Source organism: Schistocerca americana, chromosome 8 (assembly GCF_021461395.2).
Source record: "Schistocerca americana isolate TAMUIC-IGC-003095 chromosome 8, iqSchAmer2.1, whole genome shotgun sequence".
Lineage (NCBI taxonomy): Eukaryota > Metazoa > Arthropoda > Insecta > Orthoptera > Acrididae > Schistocerca > Schistocerca americana.
The window spans coordinates 255,005,604-255,029,436 of NC_060126.1; the positions used below are offsets into that span (position 1 = coordinate 255,005,604).

At 43.4% G+C, this 23,833-nt stretch overlaps 1 protein-coding gene across 2 annotated transcripts in view; it reads right to left on the reverse strand.

The window, feature by feature from the left end:
* Positions 1-20,472, reverse strand: part of LOC124544812 (alpha-tocopherol transfer protein-like) — a 138,763-nt gene extending 118,291 nt beyond the window's left edge. The window contains exon 1 of one of the 2 annotated variants that reach the window (XM_047123502.1): positions 20,369-20,472. The gene's annotated coding sequence lies outside the window, so the exon portion shown is untranslated. The remainder of the gene's footprint in view (positions 1-20,368) is intronic. The other variant, XM_047123503.1, reaches the window with a different exon arrangement.
* Between the last annotated feature and the right edge of the window lie 3,361 nt (positions 20,473-23,833).

Consider the following 23,833-nt stretch of genomic DNA (forward strand, 5'->3'; position numbering starts at 1 on the left):
AGACGACAGAAAATCCGTGTTCTGGTGAGATGAGTCCCGATTTCACTTGGTAAGACCTGACAGTACGGTTCGAGGGTGGCGCAGACCCCACGAAGTGATGGACCCAAGTTGTCAACAAGGCACTTTGCAGGCTGATGGTGGATCCATAATGGTGTGGGCTGTGTTAATCTGGAATGAACCTGCTCCTCTCTTCCAACCGAACCAATAGTTGACTGTAAATGCTTTCTGTTCGGATATTTGGAGATAATTTGCAGACATTCATGGACTTCATGTTCCCAGACAATGGTGGATGCTTTATTGGATGGCAATGTGCCATGTCACCGGGTCACAACTGTTCGCGATTGGTTTAAAGAACATTCTGGACAATTCGAGCGAATGGTTTGACCACCCAGGTCGCCCAACATGAATCCCATCGAACATTTATGGGACATAATTGAAAGATTTCATTCGTGAACAAAATCCTGTACCGACAATACTTCCGCAATTATGGACATATACAGGGGCAACATGTGCCAGTATTTCTGCAGGGGACTCCCAATTCCTTGTTGCGTGCATGTTAAGTCGAGTTCCTGCACTACGCCAGGCTAAATGAGGTCCGACACGATTTTAGGACGCATCTCATGGTTTTTTCACCTCGCTGTATATTGCATAAAGTGTAAATATTTGATTATGTTCATTATTGTTTTGTGTAGTACTTATAAATCTTTCTGTTTTAAATTTTTTTGTAAATTGTCAGTTGATTAATATGTCCATGTATATTTTATATACATTCCTTATTTTAAACAGCTTTTTATTGGTACTTCTGACACGAATAAAGAATGAAGACAGGTACTGGTAATTCACATATACAGAAATTTACTCAAAGGTCTAATTTGACAAGGATAAGTTCACGTATTACGTTCTATCTGCTAGAAGGTCCTGAATCATATCATAAAACTGATTTGATATTACTTAAACTCGTATTTTATTTGCGAGGCAGCGGTGCAGATCAGTTTGGAGTTCACTGAATGCATCTCGCATTTCCCTTCTTACATTACAAAAAAAAAGCGTGCCAAATTTAAAAGAACACAAAATCTCCAAGATTGGCGACGTTTTATTCAAGCTCAAATATTTGAGCCATTTTCAGTGCGAGATGCTGTTAACAGCTTCCACAATGAAATTTTGTCTCGAAATTTGACAGAAAATCCAAAGAGATTCTGGTGGCGTGTAAAGTACTGCAGCGGCAAGACACAATCAGTACCTTCATTTCGCGATACCAATGGCAATATTACAGACTATAGCGTCACTAAAGCGGAGTTGTTCTATTGCGATTTCCGAAACTCTTTTACCAAAGTAGAGAAAGCAAACATTCCAGAATTCTAATCGAAAACAGCATGAATTACTTACAAGTAGATCTTCGTTCTAGCGTAGCAGCTTAAATCACTCAATAAAGGCAGGCCTTTTAGTCCAGATAGTATACCAATCAGGTTACTTTCAGATTATGCTAATACAATAGCCCCATACGCAGCAATCATATACAATTGCTCGCTCGGCATAAGATCCGTACCAAAGGGCTGAACTATTGGACTGCTCATACCAACACTCAAGAAATGAAGTATGAGTAATCCGATGAATTACAGACCTGTATTACCGACGTCGACTTGTTGTAGGATCGTGGAACATAAATTGTGTCTATACATTATGAATTACCACGAAGACAACGGTGTATTGACACGTAGTACAGATTAGAAGATATTGTTCTTGAGAAACATAATTAACTCTTTATTCGCACGAAGCAATACTATCGACAAAGGTCCCAAATTTATTCCATATTTCTAGATTTCTCGAAGACTTTGTACGTCCTTCCTCAGGAGAAATTTCTAATCAAACTGCGTGCGTATGGAGTACCGCTTCAATTCTGCGGTTGGATTTGTGATTTCCTGTCAGGCAGTCATAGTTCGTAGTAATGGAAGGAAAATCATCGAGTAAACCAGAAGCGATATATGGTGTTACACAAGAAGGTGTTATTAGGTCCACTGCTGTTCCTAATCTACATAAAAGATTTAGGAGACAATCTAAGCGGCCTTCTTAGATTGTTTGATGATGGTTTTCATGCCGTCATTTATGGGCCAGTAAAGTCATCAGAAGATCAAAACTAATGTCAAACTCACCTACGCAAGGTACGTGAATTGGTGCAAAAAGTAGCAATTGACCCTATGTAATGAAAAGTGTGGGGTCATCCATGTGAGTACTAAATGTACAAAATTGAACTAAATATATAGAAATTACGTTTGCGAACAAATTAAATAGGTGCGATATGGGAGGGTTATCAGATAGCATTGACGGGGCACACCGAAAAAGTAAAAAAGAAAGATAAAGGTAGTTCGTTGTGTAAAACCACGGCATAGGGCAGAGAGAGTCGGACATGATTAGGTAGTTGAGGTGGCAATCATTAAAACAAAGCCATTTTTCGTTGCGGCGAGAACTTTCAATCATCAGCTTTCTCCTCTGAATGTGAAAATATTCTACGGTCGCCAAGCTACAGAGGGAGCAATGACTGTCGTAATAAAATAAGAGAAATCAGAGCTCGTACAGAAACATTTATGTGTTCATTTTTTCCAAGCGCTGTTAGATAGTGGAACGGTAGAGAAAATAATCTGAAGGCGCTTCGAAGAACACACTGCGGGGGACGCAAGTGTGAACTACAGAGTAATCGTATAGATGTAGTTGTAAATTGTGACCTACAGGTTAATTCAGCTTTTTTTCGACAAGAAGACTGATTTCGTAAACACCTTACAAATCTCTCGAGACTTCACAATTTTTTTATAACACGACTTTTCAACCGCGGAGACCATTTCTCGTCCCTCACATTCTTAGGCCTCCAACCATTATGCACTGTTATATTTCGCTTTTATCAAAGATCAAGCTATCCAACGCCTGTGAACCACATCACTGAGTCGAAGACCCGAATTACTGATATTCTGGCCACAGATGACGCATATATGTTGCCCCGATTATCCACAGAGCTAGAAAACAGGTAACCACTTGCGTGTGACACAAAATAAGTACATATTTATATAAATGAGAAAACTTTAGAGTTTGTGATTCCTATAAGAGTAGTATCGATCCTAAAAAACCGTAGTTTAGTAACTAGCCATCGGAATTTTTCCTTATAGAATTCTTGGAGACAACAGAGAGCCAGCTAAAATCCGTTTATGAAGTTGAGATGTAAGCAGATTGTCACGTTTTGCCTTGATATCTGTTTAGTCTCTGAGGCGTTTCGCCCACTCAGCAGCTTCGGAAAATTACCAGTTGCTTTTGGTCCATGGAGGCTACTAATAAATAGACGTAACGCTTGTGTGCTGTTTATAGCCTAGTCGAGTTGCAGCTGTGCCAAGGTCTTGCGGTATTACGAAACAGCAAATTAGAGTCAGGTTTGGTTCGGAAGCTGCTGCGAAGGGGCAATGTTTCTCACCTTCCTGAATGTCACAACTGTAACGATATAGAGACTTCACCATCAAGACTGACAAGCAGGGATGAGTAATCAATGAACTGAAGTGAAAGTCTCCCAACTAAAGGTACTTTATGACTGAGCTGTAGTGATTACCACTCGGAGGTTACACCAGTGTCGTAAGATTTTGGAAGAGAGCAATTGGAAAGCTTGCGACATTCTCATTGGCAGCCTGGCTCATTGTTAGTAAATGTGGAACCTCATTTTCCATCGAGGGAGATTGAAGTCACTTTGTACGCAGACGACGTAATTGTACTGCCTTTTATATTGTACCATTAACATATCTAGCAAACGATGATGCCACATGTTGGACAGAATATGTATCAGCTTGTATCGAGCTGTTGCACTTGACCGGTTCGACACACCGTTGATAATTTTAGTTTGCAGTGGCTCAAGTTTATTTTATGTTCTGAGGAAGTAAATATTTGTTTCTGAAACTAAGCATCTGTACTCTTCCAGACATTTAAACCCTGTTTAAATTTATGTATCATGCAAGTCTACTTATTCAGTGATAATGTAGGGTAGATACATTTAATATCACCTTTGCCTCAGTGCAGTAAAAAGTAAGCTTAAGAAGTATGGCGCCGTCTTAGGAATTATACCAGCACATTTTTTGCATATTCTACCGGTACATTTTAGGATACTGTTCGGTATATCCATCCGTTCAGCAACTGATTTGATCTAGAAACTGATCTATAAATGTACTGCTAATTGCGTTGTCTGATGTAACATTAGTTAGGGATAGTGGCGTAATCTAGCTTTACCTGTCTCCACATACCACTCGTAGGCTACAGCCACTGTATGTTGCGTTTTTAAGCAACTTGCAGCTTATTACAATCAAACAGCTGACAAGTGGCTTCGTACAAACCCTGACAGCAATATTAGCCAGGCTACGATCGCTCAGCCTTTAGGAGACTCATATACCAAGGCTGCGACCGTACAAGATGCTATCAGTGACTTATCCAAACTGGAATCTGGCCATTGGATCCACACATTTTTCGTGAATCGGACTTCGTGACGACTAAAACCAATCCATAATCGGAAGCTAGAAATGAGGAACAAAAAATGAGTGAACAGACAAGTCAAGACCTCCCAGGAAAATCAAGACAACGGAATGGAAATTATGTACTTCTGCATCCTGCAACTCCCACAAAAGAAAACTATAGTAGGAGAGCGTAGGCCCACAAGATATATTCCCTATCTTTACGAAAAAGGCTAAGAAGCAGAGCAACCCCATTTGCTTTCGAAGTCACTGGGAGTCCTTAGAAGACACTCATACTTAACAAAGAATGTGAGAAAAACAAAAGTAGGCCCGAAAAGACTGGAACTGACGAAACCGAGTCTCATAATACGTCATCAAGCTGTTTGTGCAACATCTGTGAAGTTGACGAGAAGGAAGAAACGATTTAGCTCCTGAAATGTTATGTATGGCTCCATACCCACCGTGAGAAAATATGTGCTAACAAATAAGTATTTTATTGAGATAGCTGCAAACATGAACGAGTAGCTAATGTTGAAATTATTCATTGTAGCTTCAGAAGTAGCCTAATATTTTAGCTAATGAATATGTATTAAGAGTTCAATTTTGTTTACTAATGTCATAAAAATTAAAATAAATATTGGTCACACTCTCAGATTTACGATTTCTTGCTGAAGCTGAGAATTTTTTGTCGTACAATTTATAATACCAGTTGTACAATTTAGAAAACCTGTTTATAAGTTGTACGACTTTGTACCTTCCTATCTATTGTGTTATACCTCTTAGACTGCAAAAAAAAAAAAAAAAAAAAAAAAAACTTTTCGAAACTTTTCTGCATGTGTATCTAAGAGACTGGCGTACACGCTATCAGCATTACATTTAGAAAATGTATAGTAGATTTCAGCAAAATTGGAAAAAGGCTGAAAGTAGTTCAAAAATGTTCAAATGTGTGTGAAATCTTATGGGACTTAACTGCTAAGGTCATCAGTCCCTAAGCTTACACACTACTTAACCTAAATTATCCGAAGGACAAACACACACACCCACGCCCGAAGGAGGACTCGGACCTCCGCCGGGATCAACCGCACAGTCCATGATTGCAGCGCCCGAGACCGCTCGGCTAAACCCGCGCGGCCCTGAAAGTGGTCTTAATTTGTTAATTACTGGGCCACATTGATCAGCTTACAGCTCTCAACACGCACATCGACAGTTTTAAGGCTGTCCCGGTGCGCAATGCACCTCTTTATGTGATGGTTCCATTGGGAAATGGGAAATGTATAGGTACCGACAGTCAGATTTGTGATGCTGTTTACTAATAGCTACGAGAGATATTTCCTTTTCGACATCCGGTAAAGTACGAATACCAATACTGTTTATGTACAAATACTAGAGTATACACACATGTTGCCTATTTTTCAACATACCAACTCTGGTGATCGAAACAGATGTCGAAAAACGGAGCGCTATTTTCTTTCCTATTTCCTTTGAAACAAAGAGCGTCGCTTGATTGGCGTTATGGTCCACTGTGATTCCTTATTTGACGGAGCAGCACAACTGCATTACCCGGACGCAATAAATGCGTATTGTGGGACATTGATGAGAAGGCATTGTGTCGCCAGACGTTATTCTGCTGTGCGACAAATCCCGACTGCCGGCTGCTGCATCACCTCAACACGTTTCTCTCCTAATTTCTTTCTTCTGGGTTCCACAGCCTTCAAGCGGCCATTTTCATGTCATACTACAAAACATTAACGTTGTACAAGGTATTAATTACGTAATTACATCACAACATCACATCATCTTAAAAACATAAAAAAAGATTGCGGGAGCATTTAGACAAGTCACAGCAAGCGTAATTTTTGCAATAGACGAAATTATCTTATGTATTTACCTGTGTAAGAAAGAAATTCAGAAATTGTACCCTCCTTTTTTAACTTCTGGCTGTGACTGATGTCTCCCTAAGGCTGCCAGTCTCTTGAGGAATGCAAGTAACGGCGAATTGCAGGACATGATGCTACGTCCCACCAGAGGGGCGTTTCTAATCCATTTGTGCATTAAAGCATACTTTCATTCCAAAGACCCTTGCAGCGCTTATTGCTTGATCACATTTTCCACTCTTTCGTGTTGACAAAACACAAAAGACACGTCATGAGAGAAATTAAAGCCTTTGACAACGCGTATCAACATCTGAAATCACATTGTCGAGGAGACAGTTAGCCTCTACTCCACTCAAAAGGCATTTGAAAAACCTTTGTTTATTTTTCCGTGTAATCCGGTACAGCTAGGTGAGGCTTTCCTTTGTGTCGTTCTCCTTGACATTGAAGCCAAGCTACCTTGCCTTTTCATCAACATTTGTAGAACAATATTTTCCGAAGCACAAAGCGACAGCCGGCCGGGATGGCCAAGCGGTTCTAGGCCCTTCAGTCTGGAACCGCGCGACCGATACGGTCGCAGGTTTGAATCCTGCCTCGGGCATGGGTGTGTGCGATGTCCTTAGGTTAGTTAGGTTTAAGTAGTTCTAAGTTCTAGGGGACTGATGACCTCAGATGTTAAGTCCCATAGTGCTCAGAGCCATTTTGAACAAAGCGAGAGTAATGACTTCAGTAGTTAATCACTATTTGTAAAAACAACAGAAAAGTTACACACCAGTCGCAACCACAGGCACTCGTGGAAAACGGCGCATGAAAAGGTAGAGAAAAGTGTCGGAGCTGTTCTTGTGTGCGCATGTTCCGGAAGACTGAATCGTGAATTATTAAGGGCGGGTGATGCCTCCGTGGCTATTTCGAAAGCTGTTGTCCGAGCTGACCTACTGACACCTAATACCCGTACGCCTGTTGTCTGTCTAACTGCAGCAGAAGTGCAATTACACACATACATCTCCGCGAAGTGATTCGAAAACGTCACGCGATTTTTAACGGAGAAAATCTTCAGACGTAAAAGTAACTTCATGCGTACCACACCGAAGTGTTATAGTACAGTTACTTGTCACAATATATGTAAATGACCAGTTTGATAACGATGAAGTCATATGAGGCTGCCCGAAAATGATGAAATCGTATGCAAGAGAAGTCGCAACGTCAGTAAGTTGTAGGGGATTGCAGTAAGATATGCTGAAGATCAACGCTTGGTGCAGGGATTTGCAGCTGATATTCGAATTAACGAAAATAACGTATTGCAAGTAACTAACCGGCAAGACCCGTTATTGTGGGTACACGATTGGCAAACAGTCACTGGAGGCAGTCACATACTTGAAAGTCTGGGACTATGCGCACGTACCGAGCGAGGTGGCGCAGTGGTTAGCCCACTGGACTCGCATTCGGGAGGACGACGGTTCAATCCCGCGCCCGGCTATCCTCATTTAGGTTTTCCGTGATTTCCCTAAATCGTTTCAGGGAAATGCCGGGATGGTTCCTTTGAAAGGGCACGGCCGGCTTTCTTCCCCATAATTCCCTAATTCGATGTGACCGATGACCTCGCAGTTTGGTCTCCTCCGCCCAAATCAGCCCCCCCCCCCCCCCTCCCAACTATTAGCACGGACCGATTTAAAGCGGAACGACCACGCAAAGCAAATCGTATGAAAATCGTATGCACTGAAAGAGTCTGCATGAAATGAGGTACCAGACAGGACTGATAGATGAAGCAGAGGGGATCCAGAGAAGAGCTGCACGTTTCGTCACATGTTCTTTTATTAACACTGCAAGCGTCGCGCGGATGCTCGCCAAACTCCATTGGCAGACGTTGTATGAGAGCCATTGTACATCACAGTGTGGTTTACTGTTACAATTACGAGAGCGTACCTTCCTGGGAAAGTCAACCAAAATATTGGTTTCCCCTACGTATATCTCGCGAGCTCACAAAGAGGGTTACCAACACTCTTTTTTTCCGGCGCGCCATTCGCGAATGGGAACGGGAAATGTGAGAGAGAAGTAACAGTGGTGCACAAAGCACTCTCCGCCACGTACCAGATGGTGTGTTGAGGAATGGAGACATAAATGTTGATTTGTATTCTCCTTGCTTGCTTCGGCTTGTCGGTCACTTTGTGCTTCATTAGACAGGCGAACGTCAGGCTGCCGTGGCTACAAACGTATTCCCGTTGGAGAGGAAATGAGATTCGAAGGCCGCGTGAAACGATAGCCGAACTCCTCACCTTTCATTTGTGACAGATTTGCATCAGGAGCGGTCAACAACTTCGCCTTGTAAAAAACGAGCGGAACTCACAGGTTGTGTAGTCTATCCTGTTCCGTCCATGACTATACTTCTGTTCTCTGTCCGCTGTGGCCTTTCTTTTGTTATGTTACTAAGTAGTGTTCACAGGGGTCGTGAAATGATAAACTGTTTTCTAATTATAAGACTGCAGGAGGATGTATTGCAAACATTTTCCGCAGAGGTGAATGAGCAGCATTAACAAACGGTAGACTTCCCTGCCTTAAACAATTTGCAGTACCTGCTGCGTCACTTCACGTCACGGCTGCGTACTGAAGGCTGCAAACAGGCGACTTCCTGTGTCACTATTCTAATGCAAACACCTTCACTGCACCTACACGAAGCTCTTTCCTTAGTTAGTACAGCTACTGGAACGATTTGTACGATTCTCAAACAGTGAAAAGAATTATAATTGTATTTTGTGCAAGAGGTGTCCCACACTTCTTACATATTTAAAGAGAATCATTATCATACTACACAACGAACTACCAATAAGAAAATCTTTATTTGCAGCTATTTTCAATCTGCCTGAGCGCCATCAGTTTACTTAAAAGTTGTCCTGTCACTCTATACGGTATCAACACTATTGTGGCGTCAATAATAAAAATACAATTACAAGAATTCGTCGTGAGTTACTGTCGTCAAAAGGATAAACTGTATTTATACATAAACCTAATCCTAGTACAGTGTCCATTTCCATATTAGTTAGTATCTGGAGTGCACTTTGCATTCTGTTCTAAAGAACGACAGGGATTCGCAGGTGGCGTTGGTCTTGGGGCTAGCGTTGCTGCCTCTGGATCACGGGGTCCCGTATTCGATTCTCGGTTGGGTTGGGGATTTTCTCTGAGCAGGGACTGGGTGTTTGTGTTGTCCTCATCATTTCATCATCGTCGTCATTTGTGAGAGTAACTAGATTGGGTTGTGAAAAGAAAATGGACTTGAAAACATTGGGACTTCGTACAGGCGCTGATGACCGTTTAGTTGAGCGCCCCAAAAACCAAACATCATCATCATCAGATAGACAGGCAACATGAAAATGGAGAGGGTAGTAAGACTTTATCTGCACCATATCTACGGGATAAGTCTTAGTAAGTAAGTTGTCGTGAGAGGCACGGTGTCTCTTCGGAAGTCCCCTGGTTAACAGTCTTGAGAGCTATTGTTACACAGAGCCAACCGTTGTGCCCGCGTGATTCTAGGCGCCACATTCTGGAACCGCGCGACCCCTACGGTCGCAGGTTGGAATCCTGCCTCGGGCATGGATGTGTGTGATGTCCTTAGGTTAGTTAGGTTTAAGTAGTTCTAAGTCCCAGGAGACTGATGACCTCAGAAGTTAAGTCCCGTAGTGTTCAGAGCCATTTGAACCATTTCAACTGCGGACGGATACATGGACTACCGAGAGGGGAGAGGAAAGTGTTCGGCGTATGGCTCTAGCCCATCGTTTTGCATCTGCAACAGCAATATGACCAGCAGTTGGCACCACAGTGACACAACAAACTGTTACAAATCGGTTACTTCAATGACAGCTCCGAGCCAGACTCCCTGTAGCGTGCATTCCGATGACACCAAACCACCGCCATTTGCGACTTCAGTGATCAAGTGAGTTTTCATTGGAGGGCAGGGTGGAGGTCTGTTGAGTTTTCTGATAACAGATTGTTCTGCCTCGGTGCCAGTGATCACCGTGTGGCGGCTAGGAGCACGCCAGTAAGGGCCTGCAACTAACCTGTCTTCGTGGTAGACACACTATGGTTATGGTCTTGAGTGCTATTTTGTATGACAGCAGGAGCAGTCTCGCGGTTATCCCCCACACTGTGACTGCAAATTTATTCGACAATCTGAAATTCGACCTATTGTGGTGCCATTCATGAACAGTATTCCATGGCATGTTTCTAACAGGATAACGCTCGTCCACATACCGCTGTTGTAATCCAGCATGCTCTACAGAGTGTAGACGTGTTACCTTGGCCTCCTCGATCACCAGACCTGTCTACAATCGAGCACATCGTCATCGGACGACAACTCCAGCGTCATCGGGAACTAGCATTATCCGTCCCTGTGTTGACCGACCAAGTGCTGTAGTAGTGGAACTCCATCCCACAAACTGACGTTATGCACCTGCACAACACAGTGAAAGCGTATTTGCACGCTTGGATTCAAGATTCTGGCGGTTACAGCAGCTTTTAATGTACCAGTGAGTCACATTCGCAATGTCTCAACAAGGGCTCACATTAACCTGATCACAAATGTATTCTCCAAGTTTAATTAATCTACATTAATTATCTTTTGGTGTTGCGATTTCTTTCCGTCAGTGTAATGCTACCCGCTCAGTAATTGATGTATGTCATCAGATATTGTTTTAGTGTTTGCAGATGACTCAATCTTACACAACATGCTGCGGCACCGCTGTCAAAGAATTTTGATTCAGTACCAAATAAGAACGATACATGTACACAGAGCGTTGCTGTTTGAAATGAGTGAGAATTGAGCGCACATGTAAAATTTAATGTCGTGTTTTGTGTAATTAAAGCTGAAGTGAGAGAACTCAGAATGTCAAAGACTCTGCTCCTCTGTAACAGCACGATCAGGATCTCCAAGACAGCTTCGCAATCCGACTGACTTTTCAGCATCAACATCTGCATACACGTTAAGGTGTAGTGGAGAAACTTGCGTTTTAACCCTGTACTTGGAAATAACATCTGTTGATGAGCGCCGGCCGGAGTGGCCGACCGGTTAAAGGCGCTACAGTCTGGAATCGCACGACCGCTACGGTCGCAGGTTCGATTCCTGCCTCAGGCATGGATGTGTGTGATGTCCTTAGGTTAGTTAGGTTTAAGTAGTTCTAAGTTCTAGGGGACTTATGACCACAGCAGTTGAGTCCCATAGTGCTCAGAGCCATTTTTTTGTTGATGAGCAATTTACCGTCATTTTACTCCGTTTGCCAGCGAAAAAACAGTGATGAATATTTCTTTCACCGACATATTCAGAACCGGGTCAGCACTTCGGCAACACCGTCAACGACTTCACTATCCAGGAACCGAAATAATAAAACAGTAAATTCGTGCGCCGGCCGCGGTGGTCTAGCCGTTCTAGGCGCTCAGTCCGGAACCGCGCGACTGCTACGGTCGCAGGTTCGAATCCTGCCTCGGGCATGGATGTGTGTGATGTCCTTAGGTTAGTTAGGTTTAAGTAGTTCTAGGGGACTGATGACCACAGATGTTAAGTCCCATAGTGCTCAGAGCCATTTGAGCCATAGTAAATTCGTGCGTATATGCACGCCTCATACGTCCGAAGAGACAAAATATGACTTGGGCTCCATGTATGCCTAGAGTAACAAAGTCCGGGTTATGTAAATGAACAGTGTAAAAATATCTAGAAGGCGCGGGAGAAAACAGGCAGCGAAACGGCTAAAGGCATAAAATGCAATAGGACCGATGTGTCGCAGGCAGTGCATCTACAGAAAAACAGACGTCTGTGTAATGGTACTTTTTTTTTATAAGAACTAGAGTTTTGCAGCACAAACGGCGTCACAAAATATCACAGAATATGAATCCTACCGTAGTTGGCGACTCATTAAGCTAGCGGTGTAAATTAGCTATTAACTGACGCTAACAAGCAACTTCCGGCCGAAGCAGAAATTTACCACTGTCAGTTATTCAAGAAGATTATTGATAGTCATTAAATGTGTCAACAACATTATCAGAAAGGAAGAAACCCGAAAAATATACAATTTCAGAGGTTCCCAGGTACGTGAAATCTTTCTTGTGCTATGAAAAGCTGGCTGAAGTGGCCGTGCGGTTAAAGGCGCTGCCGTCTGGAACCGCAAGACCGCTGCGGTCGCAGGTTCGAATCCTGCCTCGGGCATGGATGTTTGTGATGTCCTTAGGTTAGTTAGGCTTAACTAGTTCTAAGTTCTAGGGGACTAATAACCTCAGCAGTTGAGTCCCATAGTGCTCAGAGCCATTTGAACAATTTTTTTTTGCTATGAAAATCGCTTGAAAAGACAACAAAGGATAATAAGATAGTTTCTCAAGAAAATTGAAAGACAAGCAGAAACTAGGTTACAAATACGTAATGCCTATGGAAAACGTTCTCATACATTTGAGGGTTGACTGCCATATGAGACCACAGCAAAGAAATTTAAATATGTAGGAGAAGCTATTCAAATTAACTTATCATAAACTGAGTGTTAGTAAATCTTTAGTGAACTAGTAACATCTTTTTAGTTGATAGACAGTAATCTTGTGTAACAAGAAATCCTTGGACAGAACAGACAAAAGTGAGGCATTACAACGCAGTTGCGTAAGAGTGTCTGTACGGACTTGAAAGTTTCAAAACATCCGAATTCGGGTACTGCACAAATTAGAAAGAAATGTAGCCTATCATCTATTTGACACACATACACACACACACACACACACACACACACACAGACACACACACACAAACACAAACGCGCATACATACAGAGAGAGAGAGAGAGAGAGAGAGAGAGAGAAAGAGAGAGAGATTAAGTTTGTCAGTAACGAGACTACCAGCTTGGTTGTTCTCCTCCTTCTATTCAGCATTGCTATACTGTCACATCTCATCAAGACGGTGTAATGGAAGAAGTACGAAGAGTCCAGTCCGTGAGAAAGGGTTACGCGAACATACAGGATAATTGAACAGGACGGACTGTAGGAACCTTGTTGCCGCCAAGCGACCAACCAGGGTGGCCGAATGGCTAAGCCAGTGGCTTGGTATTCAATAGTAGCGGAGATCAAATCCAATTTGGATGTTCTGCTTTAAGATTTTTTTGCTTCACCTAAATAATTTAATACAAGTACCTACGCTGTTCCCGAAACACGACAAGGCTACTTCCTCCTCCCGTTCTTCCACGAAAGAGCAATTGCATCAGCCTTAAAGACGTCTTTTAGGGTTTACTTTTGAGCCTCGAATCTTCCTTCCTTTATTACCAACAAACTGACGACCAATACGGGCTGGCAGGCAGGACAGAGGAACACATAACTGATTCCAGACAGAATGAGTGTTTTTTTATGGTACTCTGTGTAAAATGGAAGAAACATCGTGGGTTAACGTTCCGTAGATATAGAAGACGTTAAAACTGGCAAGGGTGAGTGGTTGGGAGCTGGGGGAGAAAAAGAGCGAAGCGTTTTTTTCCAGGGAGTATCTCGGCACTCGTCTGAAATGATTTACAGTGAATATGAATCAGAATGAACGGCGCTAAGCTTTAAACAACTGCGTACCCACATGAATTAGCACCGTACTTCGACATGAAAAATGAATCGTAGAGCTTGTATTGTGCTATCTTATAGCGTACCGAACGATGGAAATAAGACCAGGAACGACACAGTGCTAAAATTCTGTAACGCTATGACAAAGCATATACACACGCATGGGTGTCAAAACCGAGTCACTTCTCAAAAACATTCGTACGCAGGTAGCTGAAATGAAGATCTTGCAGGAAGTGATAAGTTACAATCTGTTAAACGGAGAAAAGAATAAACAGTGAGAAGACGGAAACATTCACTTCCTGTGTGATAAAATGTTACAATGTGGACAGAAATTGAATGGCTGTAGGAAGATACAGGACGACTTAGACAGAATTTCTAATTGGTGTGATGAATGGTGGCTTACTCTACATATAGAAAGATGTAAGTTAATGCAGATGAGTAGGAAAAATAAACCTGCAACTTCGAAAGCAGCACTACTAGCGTAATGTTTGACACAGTCACAGCGATTAAATATCTAGGCGTAACGTTGCAAAGCGACATGAAATTAATTGAGCACGTCAGGTTGGTAGTACGGAAGGCGAATGGTCGACTTCTTTTTATTGGGAGAATTTTATGAAAGTATAGCTCATCTATAAAGGAGACGGGCCATAGAACGCTGGCGCGACCCATTCTTGAGTACTTCTCTAGTGTTTGGGATCCTTACCAGGTCGGAGTATAGGATTATAGGAAGATATCGAAACTGTTCAAAGGCGTGCTCCTATATTTGTTACCAGTAGATTCGATCAGAACGCAAGTATTACGTAGACGATTCGTGAACTGAAGTGGAAATCCACGGAGGGCAGGCGACTCTTTTTTCCAGGGGTCACTATTTCGGTAATTTAGAGAACTAACATTTGAGGTTGACTGCGGAACAATTTTACTGCCTCCAACGTACAATTTGTGTAAGGACCACAAACATAAATTAGGGTTCGTACGAAAACTTATAAACAGTCGTATTTTCGTCGCTCTACTTGCGACAGAAAAAGGAAATGAAATTTGTAGTAGTGGTAAATGATACCCTCCGCTATGCACCACACTGTGGCTTGCGTAATATGTTTGTAGATGTAGATAAAAAAAAACATTGGAAAAGAGTGAATGATAACTGCTTAACTAAGCAAGTGATACTATATCACCCAGTGCACAAGTGAGATGTTGCGTGTCGAATACGAATATAGTCAAGTATCCAAATCACGCGGCGTTCTTACCCGGACTTAGATAATGAATTCCGATGGTAGCAGACACATTTCAAGCAAACCCGAAGTGAAAGGTATTACGTAATACGTACGATAGTTAACAATAATCAAGACGCGAAATATAATGTTTATTATGAGGCACGACAGTTAACATCAAGGATTTACAAGTAGACCGAAGAACGGATCATAACATTTCAGTCCAATCATTACGCTGCCTTACCCGATTCTACCATTGGCTTATTATACGTCTACATTACTATAACACAACACCGGTACTTCATCCCGATTTGGGACGTGTATTAATCTTTAGATTCGTCTGTTACATTGTTTATATATCTAGCTTGGAAATACTTAAGGTACGAAGCAAGGATCTGAAACATGTCTGGAGGAAGAGACAAAATCGATAACACTGGTGTGATACATTCGTCGCCACGGGCTGAACAATGAGTTCGGGAATACATATGTAGATGTAGATGTTGGTAAACCTCTGTATGAAATCTAATCTCTCTTATTTTACACCCGAGTTCTTTTCGTGAGACACGTGTACTAGGAGGGCCATTTTTTTTTAAATGAAGGCAAATTGAAGTAAATGATGCCCTGAGAGGATGAGAAGCAAAAAAGGTCATATGGACATGTATATGGAAATGCGTCCCAAGTCAGATATATCCACTTGAAGGTAGAGGTAAAAAATGTTTCACAGTGTTTGAAAGCACACATGAAAACGCAAGAGGTAAGTGGGAATATTCAGTCCGTACTAGTGTTTTAGCTCCATTTTCAGGAAGGCAGTGAGCTATAGCCCCATGATGTACTTGCCACGTTACCCTTCTTACCACCACAGACACTTGATCCAGCAGGGGTGGTAAGGTGACCCGCGAGACGTGCAGATATGTCTCTCCTGTAGGCGTTGTGAAAGGTGCCTGATGTCACGAGGCGCTCGCGGGTGGTCCTGCTGACACACTGAGGCTGTACAGTGCTGATGGTTCACTGGCACCATGCCATGGGGATTCTCCGTAGCCCAGATGTGGGTGCTGTGAAGGCTGATAATAATCCCCACGTAAAGGTAGCCTCAACTGTGAATAGGATAGATGACAGAAATCCCAGCACAGTGGTGGTTTGCGATGAATCGATGACAAAAGCGTCCCCGCGGAGACAAAACAGTAGGTAATAAGCCCTGCGTTTTGAGTGACACGGATAGTGTCAGTTGTCGTGGATAATCAACCACCCGTTTGTCTCGTACCCCATTCTGGGGGGCTACCTGCCTACTCCAGACACAGGGGTCACTGTGAAAGATTTCTTAACTCCACCTTCAAGTGGGTGTGTACTTCCTTTGGAACGCGTTTCCGTACGAACTTTTTTACTCTATTTCCTCTCAGGAATCGTTCCCTGCAGTTGGTCCCCATTTTCCAAAACCCGCCTTGTAGTAATGGTGTTCAGACAAACTGTTGTTTCCATTTGGTGCATACATTGAAAACAACAAGTCGGCTTATCACTAGGCAGCACAACATTAATATAGCAACTGACTATCTACAGTTTGCGAAAAGAGCGTGAACGTAAAATTACAGTGGAGATCGTACTCACGCTTACCAACGTTAACATCTACATCTACTTTCCATAAGACGTTGTACAGTGCATAGTGAAGGGAGAATCTCAGCAATATTATAGATGTTGTCACCTATTCCACTTGCCTATTGATCGAGGCAGAATTACTTTCTATACGCGTCAGTACGTGCTCTAACCTCTTATCTTTTTTTTGAGATCCATACGCGAGATGTGCACTAGTGGCAGCAAAATGATCGCACAGTCTCCTTTCGAGTACAATTTCCTTAATTTCGCCCAATAGGATCTCATGAGAACCATGTCGTCCTCTCTCTAAGGATTCACGTTTACGTTTTACCAACTATCGTTTTCCGGCGAACCGTTCGCTACTGGAAAAGGAAAGGGGCGAAGTAACAGTAGCACTCGAAATGCCCTCCGCCACACATGGAAAGGTTGTTTACGGAATGTAGGCGTAGATGCGACGCTTTCATTTGCCAGTAACTCATCTTGACACCTCGCTCCTGTCAGAAAGTACGGTAATTTCCAAGAATGATTGCCTATCGAAATTGGAGGGCTCCAAACGATACATATCGAACGTGAGATAGTATATCGATTATGGAAGTCTCGTGGCGTGCGTTATGATAAATTATTTGTGATCGGCATTTTTATCAGTTTTGCGTTGTTCCTTCAGTTCGTGTACATTACATTCTCGCCGTAATTGTTTGTGATTCCATTGGGAAATCTACACGGTTTCTCCTGATAGCGAGTGTAATGTGTGCTGCTTCTCAAGTTTCTTCTGCGGATTGCCTCACATGGAAAACTCTAATTCCATGCATATCCAGCATAGACAAATGTTTGAAATTTTGCCGGAAATATGGACTTCTGCCGGACGAGGAAAGGAGGGACTGTCTTGACTGTGGCGCTGCGAAGTCTGTGAAACTCTGTAAAAGGAGTGTGGACACTGAGATTCCGTTGCAATTTCATTGTGGACTTCGCGGAAAGCGAACCAGCATCAGGAAAAATACGTGGTTCGAGTCCTCCAAATTATCGATTCAGACGAGCGTAATTCTTGTGTCGTGCTGGATTCGAGATTACACGTTGCAAGCCACAGCATCCGAAACTGAGTTATTGGCAAATACCGTGTGTGACTACTTCGGGTTTTGCCGAGAAGTGTGCTACGTGATAGTGAAAAATGACAGTGTCCCAATTGGTGGACCGAATAAAATAGTAGAAGTAGACGAAACTCATATTGCTAGACGAAAGAATCAGAGAGGACGACCTTCTAAAATTGAAGTAGATCATATTTGGGTTTTTGGTGGGATAGAAAGGGAGTCACGTAAGTGTTTCGTTGTGAGGGTATTGTCCCGAGACAAGGTGACTTTAGTGGGTCCCATAAAACATTTCATACTCCCTGGAACAAAAGTCGTCACAGACGGACGGCCGCAGTGGCCGAGCGGTTCTAGGCGCTACAGTCTGGAACAGCGCGACCGGTACGGTCGCAGGTTCGAATCCTGCCTCGGGCATGGATGTGTGTGATGTCCTTAGGTTCGTAGGTTTAAGTAGTTCTAAGATCTAGGGGACTGATGACCACAACAGTTTAGTACCATAGTGCTCAGAGCCATTTGAACCATCACAGACGGGTTTCAGTCGTACCAGACTCTCAAAGCTGAAGGTTTCGATGACGAATTCGTGAACCACTCCGTGGAGTTTGTCTCTTCAGATGACGCCAATGTCCATAGCCAGAATATAGAACGGCTGTGGAAGTCTGCCAAGTCTACCATAAAAAGAAAAGGGCGTCCAGGACAGAGGGACGAACTGTACTTCTTCCAGTACCTATACTTTCGCAACTTGCGTTTGCAGGCGAAAGTCGACGCATGCGACACTCCGCCGATATTCCTGCGCGATATTGGCAAAGTTTACCCTGGGTACGGGAAAAAAGGAATTGCCCCTGCAGCTTATACATCACGCGGACTGTCATAAGACGATAACACCGACGACGAGTAAGGTAAGTCGTCTCCTCTGAATTTACAAGCGCTTCTCTAACGCTTTTTTTTTTGTCGTTGCTGTAGTGACAACTTGAAACATACTCGTAACGCGAGCCACGAGACTTCCATAATCGATTTACTATCGCACGTTAGGGAGAGCCAGCCCTGACAAAACTCTACCATCTGATGAGCAAGATGTATGAGACAGGCGAAATTACCTCAGACTTCAAGAAGAATATAGTAATTCCAATCCCAAAGAAAGCAGGTGTACACAGACGTGAAAATTACCGAACTATCAGTTTAATAAGTCACGGCTGCAAAATACTAACAAGAATTCTTTACAGGCGACTGGAAAAACTAGTAGAAGCCGACCTCAGGGAAGGTCAGTTTGGATTCCGTAGAGATATTGAAACACATGAGGCAATACTGACCCTACGAGTTATCGTAGAAGCTAGATTAAGGAAAGGCAAACCTACGTTTCTAGCATTTGTAGACTTAGAGAAAGCTTTTGACAATGTTGACTGGAATACTCTCTTCCAAATTATGAAGGAGGTAGGAGTAAAATACAGGGAGCGAAACGGTATTTACAATTTGTACAGAAACCAGATGGCAGTTATAAGTGTCGAGGGACATGAAAGGGAAGCAGTGGCTGGGAAGGGAGTGATACAGGGTTGTAGCCTTTCCCCGAAGTTGTTCAATCTGTATATTGAGCAAGCAGTGAAGGAAACAAAAGAAAAATTCGGAGTAGGTATTAAAATCCATGGAGAAAAAATAAAAACTTTGAGGTTTGCCGATGACATTGTAATTATGTCAGAGACAGCAAAGGACTTGGAACATCAGTTGAACGGAATGGACAGTGTCTTGAAAGGAGGATATAAGATGAACATCAACAAGAGCAAAACGAGGATAATGGAATGTAGTCGAATTAAGTCGGGTGATGCTGAGGGAATTAGATTAGGAAATGAGACACTTAAAGTAGTAAAGGAGTGTTACTATTTGGGGAGCAAAGTAACTGATGGTGGTCGAAGTGGAGGGGATATAAAAGGTAGACTGGCAATGGCAAGGAAAGCGTTTCGGAAGAAGAGAAATTTGTTAACATCGAGTATAGATTTAAGTGAAAGGAAGTAGTTTCTGAAAGTATTTGTATGGAGTGTAGCCATGGATGGAAGTGAAGCATAGGCGATAAATAGTTCGGACAAGAAGAGAATAGAAGCTTTCGAAATGTGGTGCTACAGAAGAATGCTGAAGATTAGATGGGTAGATCACATAACTAATGAGGAGGTATTGAATAGAATAGGGGAGAAGAGGAGTTTGTGGCACAACTTGACTAGAAGAAGGGATCGGTTGGTAGGACATATTCTGAGGCATCAAGGGATCACCAGTTTAGTATTGGAGGGCAGTGTGGAGGGTAAAAATCGTAGAGTGAGACCAAGAGATGAATACACTAAGCAGATTCAGAGGGATGTCGGTTGCAGTAGGTACTGGGAGATGAAGAAGCTTGTACAGGATAGAGTAGTATGGAGAGCTGCATCAAACCAGTCTCAGGACTGAAGACCACAACAACAACATCGCACGTTCGATATGTATCGTTTGGAGCCCTCCAATTTCGATAGGGAATCATTCTTGGAAATTACGGAAAATCCGACACTCGACAGCACGCTAAGCAGATGTAGCAGTGTATAATAATTGTCTGGAGAGGGAATTGGTTTACTTACCGCGTCGCGGTGGTTCTGTGTAGGTGCGGCGGTGGCAGCTGCAGCCGGGGGACTGTCGAGGCGAGGCGAGGAGAGGCGGCCTCGGGCCATCGCCGCTTTCCGGGCGTCCTTCGGCTCGACGCTGCTGCCCTCGCCACGCGGAAGACGTGCGCAGTGCAGGCGCCACGCGCAGCAACTCTGCCGCCGCCGCTGACAGTCTCTCAGCGGCGCCCCTCACCGCCGCTCTCAGCAAAAGCCGTCCTGCACGCTGCCTGACAGTTGCTAGGCAACGGCCGCAAGCCGTTCGAGGCACATTGTTATCACAGCCAGGCGCCATGCAGGGTGATCTATGCCCTCAGATACAAATCAGTAAAGCCTACACACTACCTGAAAGTGCTTCGGTTTTTACGATCAGATTGTGGCAATTCTGGAAGCAATTTTGTATCTTCAACTACCTTGACCAAAAGGCTAGCCTTTATTGAGTGATTGAAGCTGCTACGCTAGAACGAAAATCTAGCTCTAAGTAACTCATGCTGTTCTCGATTAGAATTCTGGAATGTCTGCTTGCTCTACTTTGGTAAAAGAATTTTGGAAATCTCAGTAGAGCAACTCCGCTTTAGTGACGCTATAGTCTGTAATATTACCATTGGTATCGCGAAATGAAGGTATTGATTGTGTCTTGCCGCTGCTGTACTTTACACGCCACCAGAATCTCTTTCGACTTTCTGTCAAATTTTGAGACAGAGTTTCATTGTGGAAGCTGTTAACAGCATCTCGCATTGAAAATGGCTCCTTTATTTGAGCTTCAGTAAAGCATGTCCAATCTTGGAGATTTTGTGTTCTTTTAAATTTAACATGCTTTTTTCTGTAAATGTAAGAAGGGAAATGCGAGATGCATTCAGTGAAATCCATATTGATCTGCACTGTTGCCTCGCGAATAAAATACGAGTTTATGTAATATCAAAACAGTTTTGTGACGTGATTCACGACCTTCCAGCAGATAGAACATAATAATTGAACCTATCCTTATCAAATTAGACCTATAAATAAATGTCTGTATATATGAATTACCAGTACCTGTCTTCATTCTTTGCTCGTATCAGAAGCGCAAATAAAAAAAACTATTTAATGTAAAGAATGTATATACGATATACCGGGTGATCAAAAGTCAGTATAAATTTGAAAACTGAATAAATCACGGAGTAATGTAGATAGAGAGGTACAAATTGACACACATGCTTCGAATGACATGGGGTTTTATTAGAACCAAAAAAATACAAACGTTCAAAAAATGTCCGACAGATGGCGCTTTATCTGATCAGAATAGCAACAAAGTAAGACAAAGCAAAGATGATGTTCTTTACAGGAAATGCTCAATGTGTCCACCATCATTCCTCAACAATAGCTGTAGTCGAGGAATAATGTTGTGAACAGCACTGTAAAGCATGTCCGGAGTTATGGTGAGGCATTGGCGTCGGATGTTGTCTTTCAGCTCCCCTAGAGATATCGGTCGATCATGATACACTTGCGACTTCAGGTAACCCCAAAGCCAATAATCGCACGGACTGAAGTCTGGGGACCCGGGAGGCCAACTTTTGATCACCCAGTACATTAATCGTTTCCGACTTCCAGGGTGTTCTTAAAAGTATTTAGCACCGAAGATAGACTAAAAGGGTCTAGTGAAGCAGGGGGTACAACCCGTCGGCTTTGACCAGTGACGTCAGAATTGGCCAGAGAGCGTTTATTACACAGATGAAAGAGCTGACAAGAATATTCAGAAACAAAAGAATATGAGAAATGAAAAATATAGTTGACATATATAAAGGCCAGTAGTATTTTCACGTTAAGGATATCGCGTGTTTGTGTCGTATTATTTCTCTGGAAAATGAAAGGGAAAAAAATGGATGGAAAGTATTGGTAGCATAGAATACATCACGTCACATATATATAAGTTGTATCTCGAACCTCATTCGAACTGTATTGCTTAAGTGCAGTACCGGATACAAGTTTGGCGTAGGTCGATTTCTTCGCTTTCACTAGCATTAGTGTCCTGTTGTTCAAATGAACTATGTATCCCCTGCATCACTAAACCCTAAATGAAGCACGGGATACAAATTTTACATATGTTGTTTATTTCGCCTCCGCTGTCACTAACAGTCTGTTCTTACGTAGATATTAGTACTACCGATGGCAGAACGAGCTACGTACACAATATTTGTATCCCATACTTCCGTTGAACTCTACATTTGTACACTGCTAACGCAAACGTGGAAATGGACGTACGTTGCATTTGCAACCTGTACCTCAGTTGAACTACGCCTTTGATGCTAATAGTATCCCATTCTGTACTTGAGCTGTATAGTTATACACAACATTTGTACCCTGGTCTCCACTTGACATATGTTGGTAAATCTCATCAATGTTACATATGCCGTTCTTTCCGAATACGTAGTGTCAGTGTAAAGGTCAACTGAAGGACGGGATGCAAATGTCAGTTGTGTCGGCCGTTTCGCCGTCAATATTGATAGTACAGATCCGAAAAAATCGCACTGATTGTGGCGCTCACCTGCACGGCGCCAAACACGCATACGACCATCATTGGCACCAAGGCAGAAGCGACTCTCATCGCTGAGGACGACACGTCTCCATTCGTCCCTCCATTCACGCCTGTCGCGACACCACTGGAGGCGGGCTGCACGATGTTGGGGCGTGAGCGGAAGACGGCCTAACGGTGTGCGGGACCGTAGCCCAGCTTCATGGAGACGGTTGCGAATGGTCCTCGCCGATACCCCAGGAGCAACAGTGTCCCTAATTTGCTGGGAAGTGGCGGTGCGGTCCCCTACGGCACTGCGTGGGATCCTGCGGTCTTGGCGTGCATCCGTGCGTCGCTGCGGTCCGGTCCCAGGTCGACGGGCACGTGCACATTCCGCCGACCACTGGCGACAACATCGATGTACTGTGGAGACCTCACGCCCCACGTGTTGAGCAATTCGGCGGTACGTCCACCCGGCCTCCCGCATGCCCACTATACGCCCTCGCTCAAAGTCCGTCAACTGCACATACGGTTCACGTCCACGGTTTCGCGGCATGCTACCAGTGTTAAAGACTGCGATGGAGCTCCGTATGCCACGGCAAACTGGCTGACACTGACGGCGGCGGTGCACAAATGCTGCGCAGCTAGCGCCATTCGACGGCCAACACCGCGGTTCCTGGTGTGTCCGCTGTGCCGTGCGTGTGATCATTGCTTGTACAGCCCTCTCGCAGTGTCCGGAGCAAGTATGGTGGGTCTGACACACCGGTGTCAATGTGTTCTTTTTTCCATTTGCAGGAGTGTATGAGTAATGTATGACGTCATTAGTCAAAGTCGACGGGTTGTATCCCTTGCTTCACTAGACCCGGCTAAAACCACCAACCGTTACGTTGTGGATGTGATATTGGAATACACTTAAGCGCCAAGGAAACTGGTATAGGCATGCATATTGGAAT